At 47.0% G+C, this 12,423-nt stretch overlaps 1 protein-coding gene across 1 annotated transcript in view; it reads left to right on the forward strand.

Annotated features, from left to right (window-relative positions):
- The first annotated feature begins 377 nt into the window (after positions 1 to 377).
- Dpysl5 (dihydropyrimidinase like 5) overlaps positions 378 to 12,423 on the forward strand; it is a 76,887-nt gene continuing 64,841 nt past the window's right edge. Inside the window, exon 1 of the mRNA XM_051181760.1 lies at positions 378 to 527. The gene's annotated coding sequence lies outside the window, so the exon portion shown is untranslated. The remainder of the gene's footprint in view (positions 528 to 12,423) is intronic.

A 12,423-nucleotide genomic window follows, 5' to 3' on the forward strand; every position in this document is an offset into this window, starting at 1 on the left:
TGTGTGTCCTCAGGAGCCGCCCCATACCCTCCCAGGGGACCCGTACAGCTGCGCGCCTCGGCGCCAGGGCTTTGTGAAGTGTCGCTAGTTACCATGGGACCCGAAAGGAACGCGGAGAATGGCGCTAGGAAGGCTGGGGGCTGTAGAGGTTCTGGGGCCGTGCCCTCTGTCCCCTCTCGGACCCCTACCCTGCAACAGGGACTGTCGGGATTTGTAGTCCCAAAAGCGGCAGCCGCTCGGAGGATGCGGGGCGCTGCTGGTCCCGCCTTCCCCTAACCTGCTTGCGCGAGGTGGCGAGCGCTGGGGCGGAGCCCTCGGATCTGTGATTGGCCCAGGCGGCTCCCAGCCCCCACCCTCGTCCCCACCCCTGCTCGCCACTCGGGACTCCAGCTCCAGGCGCGCAAGGCGGCCACCGAGCGAGCGCTCTAGCAGTCGCTCCAGCCCCGTGCACCCGCAGCTACCGCGCCGCGGCGAGACCCAGAGACCGATCGAAGGACGAACCCGCATAGTCGCAGCATCCTGGAGGAGTGGGTGATGGCGAGGGGAGGGTGGTGGGTTTAACCTTCCCGGGTTGGAGCATCCATCCTGCTCTCTCTGTTTCTCCACGAAGCGCACAAAAGGGAGGGAATTGGGATGCGCCTAGGCTTGGGCCGCGGAAAGAAATGTTTAGGCTTGGGGCAGCCATCCGGGCTAAGGTGGGGGTGCTAATCAGGTTCTTTGTACGCCCACCGAGCTGGGCTTGGTGCCTTGCGGCGCCTTAAAGCATTGAATGTATGCTGGAGAGATTTACAAATAACTAGGGTAAGGAGGCTGCCGAGTTGAAGGGGTTCACGCCGAGTACCCAGTAGTCGCGCTGCCGTAGCTGATCGACCTACGGTAAATGGCTAAAAGGGTGGGACTACGTAGGGAGTATTTTTTTAGTGGCCAACCTGCCCTCCGGGATATCCCTGGATCGCCACTGTCCCTGGTTCCCACCCATCGCCTAGATACACGTCCTTGGTTCCTTTCGCCTCCGGGTTGAGATCTGGCCAACCTGGACCAAACCCGGACTGTCTGTATCTTCTGTCCGCTCGCAGCAGAGCAGAGGCCTTCAAGGCACCTGCGGGAACTACAAAGGCCTCTTGCATCTGCCCAGCCACTAGCGGCGCGGCCCTAGGTCCCTACGCTGAAGCCCTGTCGCCAAGTCCGCAGCGCTGCATCGATCTTGGTGGGCAAGGGACGTCGACGCCCCGAGACTGGGGACCTGGCTGGAGGCTAACTGCGAAGGGGACAAACGGGGGACGGAAGCCTGGATTTGAGCTAAAGAAAACCGGGGAGTTGGGTGGGGACAGGTGATCGAATCTGAGGGAGGAGGCCGTGGCTCGGGAAGGATTGAGAAAGTGGGTGGGGGGCGGGTCTGAAGCTCCGCGCAGGTGGCGCGAGGCGAGGCAGGTCTGAAGAATGAAGAGGGTGGAGAGATGAGGGAGGGTGGAGACCTCCCGGGTTTGAGGAGAGTAGACTGGCTTGGGGAGGGGACTGAGGCTGTTGGGGGGGGTCCTCGTGAATGGGGGTCTCCACTGGGGAAGGGGCAGACAGATGAGGAGGGGCGAGTCTTTGCCTTAAGACCCTCAGCTCTAGGCCAGTCGCCGTGCGGCCTAAGATGCTGGCTGGGCGTGGTCCTTGGACTGGGCAAGGGAGCTCCGTTGGTGGGTCCCCGACGGCTGGGCTGGCTCGTGTAGAAGCTTTGTTTCTAAGCTTGGAACAATCCATGGGGACTCGTTTAGAATTTTATAATCCGCAGCGCCCCCCGGCACACCCTGTTCGCGTTTTAGCTGAAAGGCTTTGCCCAGTGGCAGATGCTGCCCGGGAGGCGGATGGGGGGGGGCGTCTCCCGCCCCGAGACCCTGAGAACAATAGCCTGCATAGTGTCCTCCCATCGTCGAAGCAAAGCCCCTTGCCCCAGAATTCAAGTGTGAGGTGTTCTGGTGCAGAAAACGCTCGCAGACAAACCTCGGAGCACGTGCTGTCTCTGGGGTTTGCCTTAGGGCACCCTGGGAATTCTGAATGGGGGCTGCCTGTTTCCCCTGGGCTATGGAGCCCGGCGACAGCCGCTCCCCCCCCCCCTTCTAGTGTCGCTTGGGCTGCTGTGTCTCTGTCACCATCCTATGCGGTTGACGAGTTTAGATAGTGGTGCAAGCAGCCAGGCAAGTCCCAGAGGCCGAAGGTCTCCAAGGTGCAAAACAGGCTTTGTCTGCCCAGACTGCCTGAGCCCAAGTCTGGAGGCTACTATGCTTTCTAAATGAACCCTCAGGGCTGATGAGATTTGGGGTAGATTAGGGAGAAGCCTTAGTGATGGGGATTTCATGACAAGGGTGCGGCTCTTGGGTTTTAGAACTTGCTGTGGGAGACTCAACCCTTCCTTTTGCTGGTGCCACACCCAAATGAGGGCATCTTTTGCAGATTTCACCCATTTTTGTCTCGTGAACTAAGAGTGAGATGGCTATGATATAGGTGGTGGCTGCTTGCCCATAGGAAGGCTGATGAGCACAGCGTAAACAAGCTTCAGTCTAAATGCCTTTTAATTGCTGGCTGGCTAAGTACCTGTGTCAGCTGTAGCGTCCTGATAAGCGAACGAACAGCCAAAAGTCTGAATTCCGGTTTTTTTGTAATTTTAATTCTGTGACTAATAAGTTAAAGGTGAATCTTAGGCATAGAGTTCAATTATCATTGATTTGCAAAAGACAAAGAGCAAACCAGACATGTTTTTCAAGCAGGAGTGAAAGACTAAATGTCAAAACATCATACCACTGACGTTGCTTAGGTTTGCCATCAAAATAACTGGTGAGTTATTTGTCCCTCCTAACCAGGCCTTGACACCTGGGAGTTTTCATTCCTAGCCAGTCTGTGAATTAAAGTGTGATATGACAGTGGAGGTGGATGGATGGCCACCCACCTCCAGGCCTTTGCTCCAAGGACCTAACATAGGAAATCAGTAAGTCAGAGCTCGTTGGTTTTAGAAGGTGATGATTTGAGATGGTCCATCTAGGAATTTACAAGTCTTCAAAGGCTAGCTGGAATGCTGCTCACTGGATGTTTTTTAACTATAGTTTTATTAAATCGTAAACAACACACACACATATACATACATACATACATACATACATACATACATACATACACACACATATCCACATGTATTCATACCTGAATATGTTCATCCCAGAATATGAAAACTAAAATTTTAACATTGCAAAACCAGAAATCTGACAATAGACAGCTTTTCTTGTGAAAGAATTGCTCTTTTCCCCTTTTCTCTAAAGGAAAAAATTTGAGAGGGACCCTTTTATTGGTTCACTCTTTTTGAAAGAAACCTATGAATTTGGAGGTTTGTTTTGGTTGGGGATTTGGAGACAGTTTAGCCCAAACTGGCTTCAGTTTCTACCTCAGACTACCCAGTGCCAAACCATGAGCAGGAGTCACATGTTGGCCAGTCCTGTGGATTTCCCAAGAAGGCTTGATCTTCTGAGAATGCTCTGTGAACATCCAGCACAACCCTCAGGAAGGAGAGTCTGTAGATGGGGGCGCTGGTGTGTCCAGCTGGCTTCTGCAATAAAGTGGGAGAGAAAGCAGCACTCACTCACACACTAAGACTGCCCCTACGAAACCCCTAGAACATAGAACCCAGGAAGGACAGAGATAGGTAGTCCCAAAAAGGACTTCTAGGCTACCATTCTTAACAACTCTCATTTCCATGAAATCAAGAACTTCAGTGAAGTACACAATTTTGTAGGTGGCCCAGGGACCCCAGGAGTTTTCAGCATGGCCTCTAGGCAACTGTGGTGTTAGCCTGTGTCGCTTGATCCCCTTGTGCTGCATGGTTCTGTCCCTGGAGACGTTCATACAGCAAGGCAGATAGATTTACACGCCTGGAGTAGCCTTCATCTGTGATATCTCTGCCTCTCTCCATCTCCACCCTACTTCTGCCTCCACGTAGCTCCTCTGAGCAGAATTCAGATGCTAGACACAGTGGGCAAGTCTCCAAGGCAAAGACAAACTACATTTACCGATATCTTTCTTTTTTAGTAGAACTTAGAAAAGTAGTACAGGGTGGAATTGTAAGACTAGAGTATCTGAGATTCAGTCTGTCTTTCTCCTATAAAAGTAATTTCCATGGTTCTTCTAGGATCTGATGTCTTTCCCCCTTTATAAAACAGTTTCAGAAAAGAATGAGTTTATGAGGGCCTATAGATCCATCATACAGAACACTTTGTCAATGTGAAACACTGGAGAAAGAAATTGGTACCATTTGGTAGCAAATAACCATAAGTGTGTTTCATTACCTTAAAGAAAGCAGATATCTGATTTATTGCACTGCTCATGAGCAAATAATAACTCATTTAAGATTGCTTCAAAATGTTTACAGGAAGACAAAAGGTTGAAATGCTAGGGCATGAATTTTATGAATGTTGATATGTGTGTATGAAAGCTGCTGTCAATTTAGCGAAATAAATTCGGGAAGGTATGTTTATGATTTGTTCCATTTCAGTCTTTGGAGCTTGTTTTATTTAAAATAATTTGGCTAACCCTTAGCATCACTTGTGCCTGTGAAGGATGGCTGTCAATCACTTGTTCCCTTATTCTTTCCACATAGGCCTGTACTTATAATCCAGGCTTAGAGATAGTGTCATGGTGGGAGAGCAGACCCTTAGCTGCCACTGCTGTTTCCTATCTGTGCCAGAGGGTGAGTTGACTTAATATGTGTATAGACCTGAGAGCAGTGTCTGGTACCTAAAGAGTGACCCATAAAAATGATGTTGCTACCACCACTGTCACACTCTCCCTATAACCTGTGCCCATGAGTTAATATTCTGAGTCGTCGTTTGGTCTTTTATTCCCCAGGACAGGCTTTTGCCTAGTGATTTCACTTGTGAGAATGCAGAGGGCAGTTAGGACTCCTGAAGCCCCACCCTTGCAAATGGTAGGAAGAGCATGACTTTAACACACAACTATGTTGAGCAGCTGAGAACTTGGAGAGTTTAAGAAGGTTCCAGAAGTGCACTGACCCCGGTTTGGGGTCAGCCTCCTGTCATGCCCTCCTAAACCACCCAAAGGAGCAATCAAGGGTGATGTCTCCAGGCTATTCTGTCCTGGAAGTTAGGAAGAGTGACCATGCTTAGTTAATGGTAAAATGTTGGGAATAGCTCTAGTTTTCCAGCTAAGAAATATTGATCCTGGGGCTGAGAAGATGGTAAAGTGCTTGCTGGGCAAGCATGAAGGCCATATTTGGGATCAATGTAGAAGTCAGATGTAATTTGTAATCTGAGAAGACAGACAGGTTGACTCTCATTGGCCATCCATGTTCAGTGGGACTCTTGTCTCAGAAAATAAGATAAAAAGCCATTGAAAATACCCAACATTGGCTTCTGCCTTCCCTGCACCCCACCCAAATGTATGTATTCACATCCTCACAAATATGTACTTACACACACATGCACACCCCACGTAAAGAAATAAAGACCTCAGAATTGTTGACTTGCAAACATGGTTAAAGCATTTTCTCTATACAGGGATAGGCCCTATGGTTATTACCAGCTTATGAATCATAAATATGAAGGATCTCTCACCCAGAGAAGAAAGTAGTGTTCTCTACTCAAACCCCAGGAGTCTACTTAAAGTTTGTGTCCCGAAGGTCCAGTCATAAGCTAAAGTCACTTTTTGGTTTTCCTTGGGGATGTCAGACTGTTGAGGAAAGTCTCCTCTGCCTATAACGGACTGATGGCAGGTCAGCATAACCTCAGCATCCAGCAACTAAGGTGATGATCTCAACACTACTTGGATATGGTAGCCTAACCAGGTAACATGAAATCTGCACATTCCATGCTCTTAAAACACTACCCAAGCTAAAAAATTAAAATTAAAAAAAAAGTACTAGTTTGGTATAAAGTTTGTAGTAAACTAAAGAGTTGTCACAGGTACTGTGACACACACTTGTTATCTCAGCGCTTAGTAGGTAGAGATAGGAGAATCAGGAGTTAGGGCAGTGTATCAGATTCAGGGCTCGCTCAGCCACATGACACCTAGTCTCAGAAATAATAAATCAAACAACCATAAGAACAGGGCCTAGAGATATTGCTAGTGGTTAAAAGTGCTTATTGCCCTTGCAGAGAAGTGGAGATTGGCTCTGAGCATCCACATTGGGCTGCTTATAATTTCATGTCCCTCCAGCTTCAGGAGATCGAATATCCTTCCTTGGCTTCTGAGAACATCCGAGTACACACACATACAAATAAAAATAAAATAGATTTTTAAAGAAATTCAAAAATAGACGTAATAAACTGGGTGGTGGGCCCTGACATTATACAGAAGTATCCTCCACCATATTTAAGATGGATTTTTCCCCCTCTCTTCCTCATCTGTTTTCAACACAAAGTACCATTCAGGCGTAAGCACTTAATGGGATATACTGGAAGAGCAACTGGCTGACTGAGTTAGATAATATTTCATGAAATTTTTCCAGCCTTTGAGACCTCTGGCTCCTCATTTAGATTTGCAACCATTTGAGCTAAATGAAGTTAAGGTTTTGTGAATGGCCAGTTTCTCTTAGGGAGGGAAAAAAGAGCATTTCTGCATTCTGAACTGAGTATTGTCACTTCCCACCCCCTGACATCTGTCCATTTTTGTTGGCTTGGCACCGTGTTTTGGGTCTGTCACTGCATCAACTATGTGTAAATGTGTGTCTCCCACGTATTGGCAGTACCCAGCACTCTATCACACCACCTTTGTGTCACATCAGGGTCCCTTTCCAGGCTGCTCCTTTGTTGATTTCAAATCCACCACTGGCTTTCAGGAATTTCTCAGGCCTGGAGTCTTTATTCTCTCCCCTTTTGTCTGGTCCTGTCTTTCCCTTTGTCCTTTTGCAGAGCAAGGCCCTCTATTGATTCAGAAGCTGTCTCCTTTCTCATTTTTACTAATTTAGATCTCTGTCTGCATGGATTGGTTTTGCCTGTTCTGTTATACAACCCAAATACCACCTCCGATCCTCGGATTTTAAAATTAACAACTTGTTTCTAACATTTGCGGTATCCATCCCATCAGAGAGATGTTACATGGACTGGCTTAAGTGTGCCAGGTCACCATGTGGCAAAGAATGTACATAAAATGCTAATTTTGGGAGAGATAGGTAGAGTGACTGAGGATGTATTTGAAATACATTACAGCTCAATGGTGAGTGCCTGTCTGTCCCACATACAAAAGTCTCCCATTCAAGCCCTAGCATGACCCACCCCACCCCCACTGCTCCCAATAGTTTTCCATTGAGATGGCCCAGCAGGTAATGGCACTTGTTGCCAAGACTGACAACCTGAATTCAATCTCTGGAACCCACATGGTCCTGCCTTATCATGTATGTGCCCCTCAAAAAATAAATGTCAAAAACTAAAAAGTATTTATTAGTTTATGCACGTCTGCTTATGTTTGTAGATGTTTTGATGTCAGGCCAGGGATTGAGCCCAGGGCCTTGTGCATGTTTGGCAAAGTGCCCTACCACTGAGCTGTACTTCCAGTGCTTACACACACACACACACACACACACACACACACACACGCCCTACAACGTTATATACTCAGAAAAACACCTAAGTGTATAGCTTGATAATTTTTGCTAGTGAAACATAACAACATATAATAATCATCTTCAAAGGATCAGATGACCAAAAACTCAAAAATGCCCTGCTTACAAGGTAACCAGATACTGTCCTGTTTGTTTTTTTTAACTTTTTACTGTGTGTTTGTGTGTGTGTAACAGGCATGGACTTTGGGGAGTGCTTTCTTGCCTTACACCTTAGGCAGAGCCTAGTTTCTTTTCTTTTTCACCAACCCCCATTCCATCCCCTTTCTGCTCTCCAGGGAAATCCTACCCCCCCACTTTGTTTCTTAGATTTATCTATTATGTATAGAGTGTTCTCCCTGCCTGTATCCCTGCAGGACAGAAGAGGGCCTGTTGGGAATTGAACTCAGGACCTCTGGAAGAACAGTCAGTGCTCTTAACCTTTGAGCTATCTCTCCAACCCAAGGCAAGGGGGGGGGGGTCTGCTTTCTGCCTCTCATCTCACTTTAGGAATGCTGGGATTACTAATGACCACCATGTCAGGCTTTTGACATGGGTTCTGGGATGACACTTGGGTTGCCAGACTTGAAAAGTTAGACTTTTACCCACTGAGTCATCTATCTCCCTGCCATCTCCCAACTCACAGGGCAGGTCATCTTTCCCAAGTGGCTCAAAGCTTTGTGACGCACCGCCTGCTACCACTGTTTAATTTACTTGGGTGCTTGCTGTGTGGTATAAATTGTGGGAACGCCTGTAGTTTATCCACACATTGTTAATGATTATCTGGGTAGTTTTTAGTTTGGGGGATACCATGAACACTCAAGTGTGTGTCTTTATTGAACATGTGTGTCTCTCTTGAGTGTATGCTGAAAAGTGGAATTGTTGGGCCAAGGGCATGCCTATGTTGTAGTAGTAAATTGTGTCAAATGGTAGGATAAATAAGTGGTGAGTACTTTTGAAAAGATTATTACATTTTACTTGGTGTGTGTGTGTGTACATTATAGTACACTTGCACATGTCAGATGACAATCCACAGGAGTTGGTTCTCTCCTTGTACTTTGTGGGTCCTTGGGATGAAATTCCGGTTGTCAGCCTTAGTGCTAGGGACCTTTATGTCATTAGTTATCCCCCTGGCCCCAAACTCTTTATCTTTCAGCAAAAAGTAACACTTAAACTGTCTTTTGAGTCCACAGTAGCCTGTTAGGGAGTACCATTTCATCCATAGTAACTTATAGGGGTTTTCTTTTTGCTTTGGTTTTTTTTTTTTTTTTTTTTTTTTTTTTAAAGATAGGGCATCATTATGTAACCCTGGCTGGTCTGGAGCTCTCTGTGTAGTCCAGGCTGGCCTGGCCTCTGCCTTTATAAAGGTATGTGCCATGGGCCTGGCATTGATTCTTAATATGGGAACTTATTAGTACGTGTTAGTTTCTTGACTTGATCAACTTTCAAATCTGTTGATTAGAGATTTTCTTTTCAGTGCTAGACAGGAAGCTCCGTGCTTTGTACATGCCGGGACGGGGCTCTGCCCCTGAACTTCCTCCCCAGATAATATGTCCCAGACAGCCTAGTTGGTAAGCTGATCATCAAAGAGTTTGTGTGAAGGCTGGCATACAATTGTCTGAGGTGGTGCTAGAAAGATAGCTCAGTGGTTAAGAGCACTGGTTGCTCTTCCAGAGGACCCAGGTTCAATTCCTAGCACCTACATGGCAGCTCACAACTGTCTGTAACTCCAGTTCTAGGGGATCTTATAATCTCTCCTGACCTCCACAGGTACTTCATACATGAAATACACAGACATACATGTAGGTAAAGCACCCATATACATAAATATAATAAAACTTTAAAAAATGTGTTTGAGGTAATCAGTCAAGACCTGCAATAAGAACTGATTTGGAAGGCAAAGAACCTGAAGAAAAACTGGTTTTTATCAGTAAGTTCTAATGATGCTTTCTCTTATTAGCAGGTAGAACCTAGAATTGGCCACTGAGAGACAAATGAGATGATCTCCCTTCTGTGGAGAGAGGAGACTGTTCTGGGGCATTAGGTACATCCGTAGTCTGAGGACACCATAGTCAGGAGCTGGACTGAATGCTAGGACAGCCTGGCCAGTTTAGCCCTGTAGTTCAACTTTACTGTCTGACTTTCTTGGATTGCCAACCCCCAAATAATGGCATGGAGACTTATTAATTATGAAAGCTTGGCCTTTAGCTTAGGCTTATTCTTTACTAGTTCTTACAATTAAATTAACCTGTTTCTATTAACCTACATTCTGCCACCTGGCTTGGTGATTTCCTCAATGTCTCACTGGTGTCTCCCGTCCCTGAATTCATCCCAAGTTCCAAGTTCGTCCCTCTCCTTGGAAGTCCCACCTATTCCCTTCTGCCTAGCTATTGGCCATTCCGTTCTTTGTTAAACCAGTCACAGTGACACATCTTCATGCAGTGTAAACAAATAGTCTGTGACAGCTTAATAACCAGGCATTTTGAATGAGAGAGAACCTGACTTTCCTTAGAACTAATATTTGAAATGTACTTGAACTTCCTCTCTCAGGACAGCTTCTATTTGCTGAGTGCCAGAAACAGGAGCGGATCCCCAGGAAGGAGCTAGCATGAAGGGAAGAGAAATGGGGCCTGGGATGAGGTACTCAGAGTCTGAGGGGCCTTGTGAGGGTTTGGGGAGTAGAGCTAATGCTACTATCTAGATGTTAAGTTGGGGCCTTTGAGTGTGTAAAGATGCTGGTGCACAATGACAGCGTTGGGGTGTAGCTGGAGAAAGGAGCCCATCAGAAGCATGGTGAACATGGCCAGCACACCCTTTTCACGATGCACAACCTATCCCAGAAGTTGTTTCAGTGAGTCCCACAATGCTCTTGCTGTGTTTGCGTGAACTTGAGGGATCCTAAGTCCCCTTTTGGAAAAGCCCCCTGTGCCATCTGGCCTATGGTCTTTGAAGTTCCCTCCATCCTGGAAGACGATGTCTCTTTCCCCTACTCTCCACCTCCAGAGGCATCTTCCTCAGAACCCATCTGGGGAGCCTAGACCCACCTGGGGTTCACCCCAAGTCAGCCCATTGTATGCTTCAGAGTCAACTCTGCTGTCATACCCCTGTGCCTCACTGCCTTTGCCACACTAAATGTGGGCTCTGGGTTAACCTCACGAGATAGCTCTTGGTTCTTGGTTATGTGCCCTTTCACATTGTTCCTGCACAGTCGCTGACCAGGAACAGCGCTGACCAACCGCCCCCCCCATCCTCTTTCTCGGTGCCCTCCTGAAAAACCTGATCCTCCCTTACCCCCTTCACTCTCCACTACCGTGGAGGAGCATCCCAGCCTGAGAACTCATTTTCTTGACTTGCCCAGGCCAGCCTGGAATTTCCATATTTCCTAATACTGCTTAAAGTTAGCCCTGGGTAGCCAAGAAAAAGCCCAAACTCTGGCAGCCAGGGCCTGGCCTGATGCAGCAGTATATTGACATGATCTGAATACCATAAAGTTGTCCTGTGTGCAATCCCACAGGGTTCAATGTGTTTGCAGAGTGGTATAAACACCACCATATTTGTAATATTAGACTACTTTCATTGCCCAGGAAGAAACCTCAGGCCCAGTAGTGGCCTTTCCCCCCATTCATCTCCTCTCCATTTCACCCCCTGGCAACCACCCCTAGCAACCATTCAGCTACAGCCTGTGTGATTTGCCCATCCTGGGTATTTCATACAAATGGAACCCTATGTTTAGTATTTGGCCTTCTGTGACCCTTGAAGCCCCATGTTTCAATCACCTAAACAGTAATGTCTTCACTCTAGTTCACAATATACTTTTTTGTTGTTCTAATATAAAGATTAAAGACGTTTGGGAAAGTGCATACTGTTAAATCGTTGCCCACCAAGCATGCTAAGGCTAGAACGTTGGTAGCTCAGTGGTTGAGAGGGCTTGTCCGTCATGTGTGAGGCCCTGGGTTCAATCCAAAGAAGAGGAGACGCCTGGTTATCTGGTGCCACACTCTGAAAAGGACAGCTCACGGAAAAGGACATCTAGACCTCTTTCTGTCCAGAGCAGGAATACATTCCACAGTAGAATTCTTTAAGTAGAAGGGGGCGATGACCAACATCTAAGTAGCTCAGAAAGGAAAAGGTGATTTGTTGTCTATTAGGTGTGGGTTAATGGGTCTGTGGAAGTAAGACACAGAGGCACTATTGGGATGAATTTTAACCTTTTCCAGATGCAGGGGCCTCAGTCTTTGGTGGGGTTTCTTTTGTTGTTATTCAGTTCACACCTTTAGCAAGTTAATTTCCATATACCAAAACCTCTTATCTAAGTTCCCCAAAGGAACAATGCCAAATGCAAATTCTCAATTAAGGGACACCTCAGTTTGCCAGGTTCTCCCCCAACCAAGCTTTACATAGGCTTTGTATCTTTAGGAAACTGAGACAAGATTTACATATTTCAAAAGGGACCAGAGGCAACAGGCAGATCAAAGCTAGGTGCTAACACTCTGGAAGCAAACTTCCTGCAGAACTCTGCAGGAGCCCTCCCTCCCTATAGTGACTGTGATGTTTCCATCACTGTGGCAAAAACAGACTGGAGGGGGAAGGGTTTGCTTTGGATGACGATTTCAGAGGGTTCACTTCACCGGTGGGCTGACTCCATTTACCTTAGGCCTATGTTGAGGCTGACTACCGTGGCAGCAGGAACTCTGGGCAGGGGAAACTGCTCACCTCAGCAGAGCAACAAAGAACACTGGAAAGGTGTGGTTAAGAGTGTCCATCAAGGGCATGCTCTTCTCCCAACCAGGCCCACCTACTAATCTCCATCCCCACCAATAATGCCATCAGGATAGGAG

This window comes from Phodopus roborovskii, unplaced genomic scaffold, assembly GCF_943737965.1.
Source record: "Phodopus roborovskii unplaced genomic scaffold, PHOROB, whole genome shotgun sequence".
Lineage (NCBI taxonomy): Eukaryota > Metazoa > Chordata > Mammalia > Rodentia > Cricetidae > Phodopus > Phodopus roborovskii.